We start from the raw sequence: 9,985 nt of genomic DNA, 5'->3' as shown, positions 1-9,985 counted from the left end.
GGGATGCCCCAAGCTCCCTGCCTTGCACTGCCCATGCCTGGCAACCAGCAACTCTCCCTTGTCTTTCCCTCCCCTCCAGGCATGCTGCCCCCATGCATTTGCAGCTGGGGGGGTTACATTCATTCTAATGGTGGCTCTAGATTGTGTATCTTCACTCTCTGGGGGGAAGTGCCTGCAACTTCCCCCATTTTCCTTCCTGCCATTTTTTTGTGTGTGCTCTGTCCCTTTGCTCAGCCAATACCTTGCGATTCAGGAAGAGGCAGGCACTGGACGGCTGCTGCAGCTTCTGCCTGGATGAACCCTGGTGGAGCAGGGACAGCAGCTGGCCCCTGGAGCAGCCCCCTCTCCCCCCTGCATGGAGGTGGCAGTGTTACCAGGTGTACAATAGTGATCATATTTGTATGATTTCAACCCGTGTACAATCAATAGCAGAAGTGTTAAAAATGTATGATATTTTGGATGCAACATATGCAAAACCCAGGTCAGTCTGAGTCTTAACTTCTGGGTTTGCTGTCAGCACTTCCTTCCCCCTGCTTGCCTCCAAAGTACTGCTTCAACTTTGACCCAGTTCTCATTCACTCACTCCTGTTACAGCGAGCAATATAAAGTAAATAAGGTTTATTTGCATACTTCTTTGCGGGTTTTTTTCAGTGCAGGATAGTTTTTTCTTCAGCAAATAGGATAATTTCGAGCTTCTAATCCAACCATTTTCTATTTAAGGCCTGGCAAGGCTGGGGGCGGGGGAGAGCGAGGCTGCTTGCAGCAGGTGCTGCACCAGGGACGGAGCCCCGCCCGGCCTGGCCGGCTCCTGGTGCCTCGGGGCGGGCGGCGAGGAGGCCGGCCCAACCAGGCTCGGGCTCCGCGTCCTGCAAACGTCTTGCGAGCCCCGGCGGCGGGTTGTCGGCCCAACCCGCTGGACTAGACCCTCCTTTGGCCCCTCTTGGCTTGAGCTCCGTGTGCCCCCCGCCCCCGCCGGCCCGTCTCCGGGCCCAACCTCCGACCCGCAGCCTCCCCCCGGCCCCGCAGTGGCGAGTGGGGCCGACGCAGGCGGGGGGGCACTGAGCCCGCCCAGGCCTCGCGGGGCCCGGAAACAAGCACGCAGCCTGGCTCGGCCCCCTCCCCGCCAGCCCCGGGCCAGCTCCCCGCAGGCAGCCCCGCGCCGCCCATGCGCGCCCCGGCCGGGCCGACTTGAGTGATGAGCGCAGCAGCCGCAGGAGGGGCACGCGGGCGCTACGCCGTTTGCGTAGGCTGAGAAAGACCGGGTCACGAGCGGGAAGGGCCCGGCCGGGCGGTCCGTCCGCATAGTGCGTAGCGGCGAGCACGGCGCAGGCCGCGGGCCCGGCGTAAGCGCGCTCTGTGAATAGCGGCGCTGCGGCAGGAGCGGAGGAGGAGGCGCCGCGGCGGTTTGGTACCGAGCGGAGAGGGAGATGCACACGGCACTCGAGTGAGGTAGCTATAAAACCCCATTTGTTTACATGCCCTCCCCCACAACCGGCCGGCGCGGCGGAGAGGGCGGCGGCCGGTCTGGCCGGCCCGGCCCGGCTCGGCTCGGCGGGGGCAGCTCTCGCCGGGCTGCAGAGCGGCTGCCGGGGGACCTCGCGGGGCGGCTGCTCGTCACGTGGCGGCGGCGGCTGCAGCAGCGAGACCCGGCGCCGGGCCGTCTCAGCCTGTGGTGGGAGCGAGGGGAGGGGTGCGGGGGCCGCTGCTCTGGGGGCAGCGCAGACACTCCTGCGGCGGAGGGGCGCCCCCGGCCCGGCCTGGCCTGAGGGGAGGAGGAAGCGGGGCGGGCTGTGCTCCCAGGCGGGAAGCGCCCGCCCCGGCTGGGCCTCGTGGGGCCTTGTGGGCCTGGGGGTCCCGGCCCTGGGCCGCGGGCGCTGCGCTGCGCTCCGCTCCCTCGTGCCGGCCTGCGCGGCCTCGGCCCCTCGCTCTCCCCTGCCTCTGGGGGCCGCTCCTCGTGCCGGCGCCCGAGCCGAGGTCTACCCCAGAGGCGGCCTGCTCAGTGCCGCCGCGCCGGCGATTGTCCCTGCCGGGAGCGGGCGGCTTTGCTGTCCTTCGTGCCGGTTTTTCCTTATGCCTCAGCCCCTTCCCCTCCCCCCCCGCGTTTCTTGTCAGAAAGTTTGGCGGGAAGAAACCCCACCCCCCCTCCTCGCTGTCCATGATTTGTTGGCACTTCTTTTTCTTTTCAAATCCCTACGTGCTTTTAACATTAGAAATAGTAATGGGTTAAAATGCCATAGCTAACCTGGGTGATTGCCAAGTCTGACCTAGTTAACTTCGGGATGCCGTGCCTGCTTGCTTAGTTCACCAAGCTTGTGGTGTCTAGCTTGAAACAAGCACTGGAGAACAGATCGTGGGACACTCCGAAGTTTAGGATAGGTTGCTGTCTCCCAACAGATGTAAGCGTGCAACTCCTAAAGATAAACAGATCTTTCTTTTGAGGTGGCCTGGGAGGAATAAGGATAGAAGAATGGAAAGTACTAATTTTATAAAGGTTTTTCCAAATGCTGTTTCTTCAAATCATGGGCTTAAAGGGTTCTGAAAGTAGAACACCTGTGGACCAGTTTTTCTTATTGCGAGAGGACATCTAATAATTATTCTCTCAATAAAATCTTCATTGGGTTTTCATGAAGAAAAACTTCACTGAATATGGTTTCTTGGAAAAGGGGGATTACAAGTGGCGCCACACATCACTGATCCCAAAACAAGACTTTGGATTTATTTTGTTATTGTTCCTATGTTCAATACCATTCTAAATGGTATGTTAATGTTAGAACACCTGTGCCGAAATTAATCCATTTTAGTCCATGAAAACTGACAAAGCATGACAATTTCTCTGACTCTTTTGATTTGAAATAATTGTCTGAAATAAATGTTGTGGAATGTTCCCTGTAGTGACTCTTTCAATTTTTATCTTTACTTGGAGAACTTTTATCTATGCTATAGTACAACCATGTAATTGTTTTGGAAGAATGAGTAGAACAAGCCCTACGTGTAGATTTACTTCGTCATGTGTGTTTGTCAAAGGTCATGTAACCAGGTAGGAATTCAGTAGAAGAAAGTAGATCAGCAGCCATTGAAGGTGGATCCAATAAAGTAACCAATCAAAATGTCAAAAATTATGGTTCAATATGGAAATGTAACAGGCTAACTACATTAAAACATTTGGGGATGTTCAGTTCACATTCAGCCCACAAACCGTCTTTACATTGCATGGAATATTTGGAACTGTTACAAAAACAAAGGCAAAAAATGTTGGTTTCCTGTTTTTTTACTTCTATATAAAAAAAAAAAAAAAAAGAACGTTCTATTAAACAGCTCTTTTGTAGTAGTCTTGCAATACTTTGTGGCAAGGTATGTTGCATGTAAACAGGAAGTTGAAATTGGATAAAGACAAAAGTGCAATCTGTTTCCTCACAAACTTGCTGTAGTCTAGAATAATTAAATGGGTTAAGTGACACCTTTGCTTTGTCATGAGTCTTTCCTATTTCAGTTTAGTTTGGATTTTTTTTAATTAAGCAAAACTAAAATAGGATGCTTAATACAAAAAAGATGCACACAAAACTTTAGCATGCAGGTAACAATCAAGTTAACTGATTCTTTTGCAAGTTTCTACATAGTAGAAGTATTAAAAACTGAAAATTCATTTTCAGTAATCCACTAGTAGAGTGTATTTGTATTTAATGTTAATCTTGATGATATTTTGCTTGTTCTAGTGCTTGGAAACAGTCTGTATGAACCAGAAATCCTGAGCCCGGGTGAATGCAGCTTCCAAAAGAAGTGCGCAGCTTCCAAAAGAAGCGCGCAGCTTCCACGAAGCTGTCTAGAATGTTGAGCTTTGCATAGAAGCTGCTTAATAAACATAAATAACATATTCCAATATGTTCCAATAAGCAGACATTACAAGCAAAACTGGTTGAGGAGACCATGGATTGAGGAAGGGGAGGGGGAGGGGTAGGGGGGAGAAATAGGTATGTGTACAAACGTAGTACATCCTGTTTAGTGCAGACTCCCTTAGCACCTTTGCATAAATGAGATAAGCTGCTTTGAAGTACTTTTATAATTTTAAATGCATAAATATAACGGTTTGACTAGTGAGTGTAGATGGAAACAAGCTTTACAGTCTGGATTAGAAACGTGCAACTCAAATCACTTCAGGCTTTTTTTAAATTTGATTACAATAGGGCATGGGTCCCACTTTGACTACCTGAAGTATACCTCTGAATTAGGTGAGGTCTGTAAGGTGACAAGGCCCTGCCTCCCTACTGTAGAGTAGTGTGGCCATAACCATTGCTGGGCATGATGTTTATATGCTTTCTGTCTCAATTTCAGTAGGGATACTACCTACTTACAGGGTTGCTGCTTTAGGAGTTAGTGTAGGTTGTGTACACACATTCAGATAATTTGCAAGAACTCTCCTAGGCCTGTTCTGGTGGAGAAACTTATTCAGTGTTGCATGTATAAACATTCAAATACTAAGGCCCTGAAGAGTGGAGAGCTCATAGTGTGACACTGCACACAGGGTGTGCCCTGGGCACACATCTCAGAATATTCTGCAGGCTCACTTTGTCTGTCTAGCAACACATGACAGTAATGCATAGAGCAGTCCTGATTGGCTCACCCAGACTACCCATGTTCAGCCTGTTTCACTGCAGCACAATGTGGGGATTGTGAAGGGGAGATGTTCTCCTTGCTGGAGCAACAGAGGCCAGTGAGCAACATACTAAGCGCATCTACATGTGCTATTAATTCAATTGAATAAACTCCAGTGCAGTTTGCACTAGAGTTTATTGTGCCCTGGCACCACGTTTATACATGCACCAGGGACTGCAGCATGTTGAGCAGCCCCATCTGGAAGGGGGCTCAGGTCAGCCTCCTAGCCCAGGGCTACTCTGACCAAGCTCAGTGTGCCGTGGAAGGGCTGCTTGAGGTACAGGGGTGTTTTGTTTCAGGGCTACCTGGCAAGCAGCCCCTGCACTGAAGCACCCTTTTGCCCCAGCCAGCCCCACCAGTGTCTACACGTGCATTGCAGTGGAGTAAATAAATCTGCTGCAGGATGGTACCTGTGTTGACAAGTACTATGCTACATCGGTGTTAATTATTTTACTGTGGCCTAATAGAGCCACACATGGATGCTGAGACTTTACTGCAGAATTAATTAGGTAACTGCAGTAAATGTCTTGCAGACGTGCCTGCTGTTTCCCTGAGGGGGGAGGAAGGGGATGCTGGAGGACTATTCTCTGAGAGAAGCCCCAGTATGTACAGAAACTCTCCTGGGAGTGATTTAACCCTGGTTTCTAAGTTATTTTTGCCCTGGAGCAGCCATTTTTACTCTGGGAGAAAAAGTCTGAACATCTCTACACTCAGTCTCTCCTGAGAGAGTTGCTGCTCTCCCAGTGGAAACCAAACTGAATGTTTCTACAAGGCTGTAGAGTGTACTGAATTTGAAAAGTGATACAAATGTACAATTCTTAGAAAATAATGATGGTAGCTATGAATATCAAAAATGCTATTTGATAAACCTGTCACTAATTTACTAGAAAACTTTAATAGGGCTTGAAAATTTACAACCTGGACCTTGATCATGTAGTAGAGCCCAAGTGGGAGGATACCTGTGCCTGTACGGCAGTGCTTCTCAAACTTTTTAGATTCAAGACAGCCCTGCATAACCTTTTCAGAATTTGGTAGGGCTCCCATTGAGAACCACCATTGTGCTGCCTCAGTTTACCTTAGTGGTTCCCAACTCTGCTGTCACCAGGTAAAAGTGTTCTGTGCCCCTCATGCACAGCCAACCTGAGAAGGGCTGTTGTGAATGTGCGTTCCTGCCTCCATTATGGTTATCTGATAGGCTAAAGCAAGCAGGAGCACCTACTCTTATAGTCCTGTCTGGTCATCTGGTTCAACCCTCCCCCCACCCTTCCTAGAAATAGATATGCAGGGCAGTTCTACATGAGACTGTGTGCCTCCATTTTTGGGAGATGCTGTACAGGGTTGGACTAGGGAGGCTGCTGCCTTCTTGGTCTAGCTGTGCATAAGGCACGTGGTGCCTGTGCTGGCAGCACCCCTGAAAGGGTCTCTTGAGCACCTTGGTTGAGAACCACTGCTATATGGAGTTTGATGCTAAGTCCTTGTATTTGTTTGGGGCCAAAAAGTGGGCACAGGTCTTTTAGGGGCCCTGAACATTTTGGTGGATGAACAGTAAAAGCAAGCCTAATTTGTTTTTCCAGAGTTCTTTAGGTGTCAAATTGTTTTCATACTTCTACCAATGTCACTTTCCTTTAAACAGGTATTCAGAATTCTCAAAAAATCTACCTCTTCCCCTTTCCTCTTAACATCCTCGAGAGGTCAGTTCAAAGAAAGAAAAATAAAATTCATTTCTTCTGATTTCTTACTATTTTTTATGTTCTGTGAAAAACAGTTACAAGTCTTCAGATATGAAAGGAGTCTAAATTCTCTCAGCTTTAAGAATCCATCTGTTTCACGTTCCTGTTATGGAAAAAAAAGATTACCTGTTTATGTATGTATGTATAAAATAAATTTTAGTGGGAGTCTAATTTAGCTTTTAAATGTTTTATGTTCAGTCACCAGGATATCTGGATCATTGATTATGTTTACTGGTTTATAGTATTCAACACCCCCTGCCTAAAAAAAAAATCTCACGCTCAATTATCATTTTTTAAAACAGTAGGTGAAAGGCCCTACATAAACTGATGGCAAAAGAAAAGGAGAGAGGGAGAGGTAGAAGAGGATCTTCAGTTATAAGTTTAGAAATATAATTCTTTCCCTTCAAACTGCAGCTGAGAATATTTAAAATATAAACAAATCTGATAAAGACGCACATAAATGTGATGCCAGTTGCTGAGCAAAGTGCTTAGATGAAGCTGGTTTTAAAGAAGAAAAAACCTTCTCTTGGGAAGTTACGCTTTTCTTCAAGTACAACTTGCCAAAAGATGACAGCAGCCGTGTCTGGTGCTCAGCATGTATGTACCGATGGGAAAGTGTTTGTGTGTTACTTTCATTGCATTTATTGAGAACACTTCAGGCACTAAGCACTGTTTCACATGGAGACTTTGAGACGTGACCATCTGAGACTAGCCCAGGGAGCTACCTGTACATCTGTGGATTTCCACCTCCCACCCTCCCAAATATGAATAGAAACATGAAATGAGAGAAAATGCTCTTACAACAATGCATGCTTTATCATTATTTTTAACTAACATCTTTTGGGATCGTTTTTCTTTACTGATACGTTTGATGTTCAGATGGAAGAAATGTACTAGACATCTCAACGCTGAGTGCCAGGGGGCGTCATTGGGAGCACTGATAGCACAGTCCCAGTGCCATAAAAACGCAAGCATCCAGGAAGAGCGCACGCCAACTGCTGAAACTTCCTTAGCCTGACGAAGGGTTTTTGAACCCAAAAGCTTGCTTAATAACTATTCTCCAACTAATTGGGTTGGTCTAATAAAAGATATCAGATTCACCCAAGGAACCTTGTCTGCCCAAGCCTTTATGAGAAACTTTATGTCTTTTGCATTAGCTTCTGTGAAGGAGGAGGAGCTTTAAGATTGCTGGGCTAAGTTCAGATACAGTCTTGGCTAGTAGTGGGTTTGATTAAATTGAGACCCCTCCCTTTTTATTTTCTAGCTGGGGTGACTCCCTTCTCTCACAGACAGTGATAAAGATCGGTGAAAGAACTTCACTTATCTCAGGCTGTCATTTTGGTACCTTTCTTACTGCTTATCAGCTGCTGACATGTGAGTGCGGGAAAAAACAGCGCTTTACTGGAAGAGGACGCTTGACCTGGCTTCCCAGCACCTGTATAGATTGGGCATTTCAGCAGGTCTTTTTGGTGCTTTTATCTAAAGCTGGTTCAATCAGCTATTAAATAAAAACACCAAAAAGCCCTGCTGAAGCACTCACTCTATATAGACATTGGGCAAGCCAAACTAATGCAGTGCCTCTTCTGGGCATGTGCTGTGCTTGGTGTGGGAGTGCACTGAGCTTAAGTGCTGTTTGTTTATTTCCAAGTCTGTAAGCAGCCATAGTTTCCAACAGCAGAAGTGGCAGAATGATGTAGTACAAAATCTGTACAGTTTTGTTGATTGGTATTAATACCACAGTAACTTACAAGACACTGTGAAGCTATCATGGAATCTACTGCCTGTTGTTTTTTGGAAAGCCATGAGAGAAAAATTAAGATGTTTGCTGTTGCTGGAGTCTGTTTTAGATGAAGGGAGTAGAGAAAGCAATATCCTAGAATAGCAACAAAGTGAAACTAACGAGTCCTAGTCAATTTCACTGTTGCTGTCTGACAATTGTGGACCTAATGAAAACATCTCCAGATTCATTTTATTGGTGACTGATTTTACCTGCTTCTAGGAAAAAGCTGTCTGATGACTGACTAGTGAATATGTTTTTAGCCGTAAGGTAGATAACTAATATTGAAATAACCTTTTATTTCACACCTTTTCACACCTATCACACCTTTTTAGTAAGATGATATGAAAGATGTTAAATGTTTAAAATGTATCAAATATGTAAACACTCACAAGCTAGGTATATAAACTTGTGTTAGAACAATATAATTCTCCTGATTATACCTTTGTGTTGTACATGGAATTCATATAAAGAGTGCCAGATGGAATTCTTAAGGGACAAACCTCAAGATCTTCAAATGTTGGGGAGACTTGTCTTAGCTATCCAGTGTCGTGTGACTAATAAGTCAATTTATTTAATGGTCATGTTTTTCTGAAAGTTAATGATTGACCATGATTATGTTCAAAATACAGATGTGATCAACTTCTTTTTGTGCTCTTTTTGTCAATTTTTTTGTGCTTTGATATTAAATAAGATTATCTGATTTATTTTATTTGTAGCTTATATAAACTCAACTTCTATAAAAATAGGCACCTTAACATAGAGGTTTAGTTCAGCATTTCAGAATCAAAGTTATAAATCTCTATTTTTGAAGTGTTTATTATAGAAACAGAGATTCCAAATACAGCTATTAGCAAATGTTCCTATAATAAATAACAAAGTCCAGATGGACACTGTCATCTGATAAATGTGTAAAGATTGCCTGATCAGTAGCAGTTAATGTGAACAGAACTCTGTGCCCTTTCATTTAAGGCTACTGTGCCATAGCTGCTAAATGGATGAAAATGATTGAGTTCTGCATGATGGCTGGAAATATAATCTCTTGTACTGCAGATAATTGAAGGGTAATTAAAAATAGCTTTTCCCTTTAACAGAACTGTTCAGAATTGTGTATGTACATTCACTTTTACGGCGACTGGTGCCTCTTGGGTCTGTGGGGGCACCCAGGGTCCCCCCGTGGCCGATCGCCAAGCTGGGGGTGGGGGGTCCCGTGCACTCAGCGGCGGACCCAGAAGTGAACTGGAAGTACTTCTGGTCCACTTCCAGGTCCACCGCCGAGTGCACAGGGGACTTCCCTGTGCTCCCGTGGGACATTCCATCCACCCCACCATCTCAGTGTTCATAAGCTATGCTTGGTATCTCAAGATATGTAGAAAAAACATAAAGCTGTGTCTATGGCTGAATCGTTGATTCTCTGAATCCAAATTGAATCTTCAGATTCAGCCAAATCAAATTGGGATCGAATCAGCTAATCAAATCACTGTCCCCCGAATCGGGCTGAATCTGAATTGAATGCTACCCGCTTCGCACATCCCTAGTTGGCACCAGGATACTCCTGGTCCCAGGAAAACCAGCTACTGAGAGATCAGGTTGCAAGGTTCCCTGGCAGGGGGAAACCTAGGGGCCACATTTACTGGAAACCTGGCAACCTCTGAGCCTGGCAGCCCTTCCTTCCTTGCCCAGCAGTGTAAGGCACTTTGAAACCCCAGGTTGCAGAGAACTGAGTTGAACCCATGTTTTTTTAGATGTCCTGGGGCACAGGGACTCTGGGGTGGGGGAGAAGCTCCCAAGATCCCAGTGCCCTAGGATGTCTAAAAGCCACACATGC

The 9,985-nt window shown here is 46.4% G+C and overlaps 1 protein-coding gene across 2 annotated transcripts in view; it reads left to right on the top strand.

Moving 5' to 3' along the window:
* The first annotated feature begins 1,107 nt into the window (after positions 1 to 1,107).
* SLC39A10 (solute carrier family 39 member 10) overlaps positions 1,108 to 9,985 on the top strand; it is a 78,924-nt gene continuing 70,046 nt past the window's right edge. Inside the window, exon 1 of one of the 2 annotated variants that reach the window (XM_059727236.1) lies at positions 1,108 to 1,449. The gene's annotated coding sequence lies outside the window, so the exon portion shown is untranslated. The remainder of the gene's footprint in view (positions 1,450 to 9,985) is intronic. The other variant, XM_006276795.4, reaches the window with a different exon arrangement.

Source organism: Alligator mississippiensis, chromosome 4 (assembly GCF_030867095.1).
Source record: "Alligator mississippiensis isolate rAllMis1 chromosome 4, rAllMis1, whole genome shotgun sequence".
NCBI classification, from domain to species: domain Eukaryota; kingdom Metazoa; phylum Chordata; order Crocodylia; family Alligatoridae; genus Alligator; species Alligator mississippiensis.
This window is presented reverse-complemented; position numbering and strand designations above follow the sequence as displayed.